Genomic DNA, 2500 nt, shown 5'->3' with positions numbered 1-2500 from the left:
TTCTGGTTTCTATTATCATATTGTTTTCTAAAGATTTGAAACTTTAGCCCCCATTGTTTCTCTTAATTGTGCCCAGGTACAACTGGTCACTGGGAACCAATTGACAAACTTAGAAACAAAGCAGTTTAAGGGATAACCCTGTAACCGACTAGCATTCCGTTGGGGGGGGGGGGGGTGAGTGAGGGGATTAGTGATACCCCTAGTTGCTTAATGCTACAGAAACCACAGCTAAGTGCTGGCACTGATAAACCACCTGGCTCATTAGATTTCATTATCTAGACACAGACTTTATGTTTTTACAGTATGTTTGGGAGCAGCTGTACAGCGGCACCACTATCGGTGGGAGAGATATTGGCACACTGTACCACTTAAGGCAACATTTCCGTCTGGTGAATGTGTCAAACAAGGTCAAGAAGAACTACAAAAGTGCAGAAAGCCTGATGTTGTCAGCAACCAAAGCTTATTTGTGTACAGCATTCAAGACTTGGGCTGGTCTTGACACACTCAATGGTATCCCAGTGAACTTACCAAAACTCCCAACAAGCAGGGACACCATTGAATTGAAGAAAGAGTTCCTTGCAAAGCACATCGGAAAGTTTGTTGATGAATTCATACTGGTGGAATTTGATGTTGAAAGAACCTGGATGGAAGCCAGAGAAGATGTCAGTAGGCAACACAGAAGCTACCCTCATCATTCCAGTGGTAGCCTGCAAGCAAGCTCTCTTGGGGGTGGGAGCTATTCCAGTGGTTCTGGTCATCTTTCATCTACTGATCCCCAAAACACAGATGTTCTTACCAGTCAGACTCAATGTCAAAGTCTTCATGTAGGTATGTTGAAATGAACAACATTTTCTTTGTAGGTGTTTGTGGAAGCAAAATAATGAAATATCAGATGTAAAAAGTGTATACACGGTATGTGTGATCTTCTAAAAATGGTAGGCAACAGTAAATATAAAAATAAATATTTTGAATGACAACTGAAATTAATTTACTTATGTGTTTATGGAAGCAAAATAATGAAATACCAGAAATGTAAAAAGTGCATATGTGATCTTCTAAATATGGTAGGCCACAGTAAATATAAAAATAAATATTTTGAATGACAACTGAAATTAATTTATTGACTTTTGTCTCTCCAACAGTTCGTACCCATGTTGGAGCCCCTGTACAACCTCACCCTGGTGTAGAGACACAGCCAGCAACTGGTGTGTATATATGTGATCTTCTAAAAATGGTAGACAACAATAAATATTTTGAATGACAACTGAAATTAATTTATTGACTTTTGTCTCTCCAACAGTTCGTACCCATGTTGGAGCCCCTGTACAACCTCACTCTGGTGTAGAGACACAGCCAGCAACTGGTGTGTATATATGTGATCTTCTAAAAATGGTAGACAACAATAAATATTTTGAATGACAACTGAAATTAATTTATTGACTTTTGTCTCTCCAACAGTTCGTACCCATGTTGGAGCCCCTGTACAACCTCACTCTGGTGTAGAGACACAGCCAGCAACTGGTGTGTATATATGTGATCTTCTAAAAATGGTAGACAACAATAAATATTTTGAATGACAACTGAAATTAATTTACTGACTTTTGTCTCTCCAACAGTTCGTATCCATGTTGGAGCCCCTGTACAACCTCACTCTGGTGTAGAGACACAGCCAGCAACTGGTGTGTATATAATTATGTGATCTTCTAAAAATGGTAGACAACAATAATATTTTAAGTCACTGCTGGAAAGTTGAAGTTTATTGATTTTTTTTCTTTCACTTACTTACAGGTAGCAGTACTGCTGCCTCAACACAGCCTCATCCTGGTGCAGGAATTACACCACTAGCAACTGGTGTGTATGAATAAAGTGATGTTTTGACCATATATGGAGATGAATGCCATTCAACTTTCTAATCCTAAGCATTAAGTCCCCACTCTATTTATAATTATGAAACCAGTCACTTAATATGCAGAATCACATTTGTTGATATCAAAGTATAAGTTAGCATACATAGTATCAATATTAATATGCACCCAACAGTTCAAATATAGACAAGATTCATCACAGATAAAACTTAATATATTTTCTTAAGATTGCACTAGAAAAATTATTAATAAAGAAACAAATTATTAAAGTCTATTGGTCCATCTTCATCTTAATTTTTTAGGATCAATACAAATGATTCAATAATATTATTTTATCAATACCTGTATTTATGTAAGAGTTCAATTACTGGATTAACTACTTAAAATATTCTTAAAATTAACATCTTGTACTAAATTAATTTCTGTACAAATTCCATTTTATCTTTTAGGACAAGTTGTAGTGATTGTTCAAAGACAAGTGGGAGAGGGAGGTTATGGCATCCTTGGTGTTGGAAAAGTGGTACAATCTACCACTGTCCACTCTTCTGACCTTATTCCTGTTTTGGTTGCTTTTGCTGAACCAAAAGCAAGTGAAATGTTCTCTGTCGGACAAGTTGTCTTGTGGCCAAAGAAAC

The 2500-nt window shown here is 36.9% G+C and overlaps 1 pseudogene across 1 annotated transcript in view; it reads left to right on the top strand.

The window, feature by feature from the left end:
* The window catches only part of LOC146488341 (uncharacterized), a 7515-nt pseudogene that overhangs the window by 3931 nt on the left and 1084 nt on the right, over nt 1–2500 (top strand). The window contains exons 5-11 of the transcript XR_014867238.1: nt 303–828; nt 1143–1205; nt 1301–1363; nt 1459–1521; nt 1617–1679; nt 1789–1851; nt 2315–2500. The exon at nt 2315–2500 is cut by the window's right edge and continues 1084 nt beyond it. The product of XR_014867238.1 is annotated as an uncharacterized LOC146488341 (transcript). The remainder of the gene's footprint in view (nt 1–302; nt 829–1142; nt 1206–1300; nt 1364–1458; nt 1522–1616; nt 1680–1788; nt 1852–2314) is intronic.

Source organism: Pavona decussata, unplaced genomic scaffold (genome assembly GCF_977016875.1).
Source record: "Pavona decussata unplaced genomic scaffold, jaPavDecu1.1 SCAFFOLD_11, whole genome shotgun sequence".
Lineage (NCBI taxonomy): Eukaryota > Metazoa > Cnidaria > Anthozoa > Scleractinia > Agariciidae > Pavona > Pavona decussata.
Note: the sequence above shows the minus strand (reverse complement) of the source record. Positions and strands in the feature narration are given on the sequence as shown.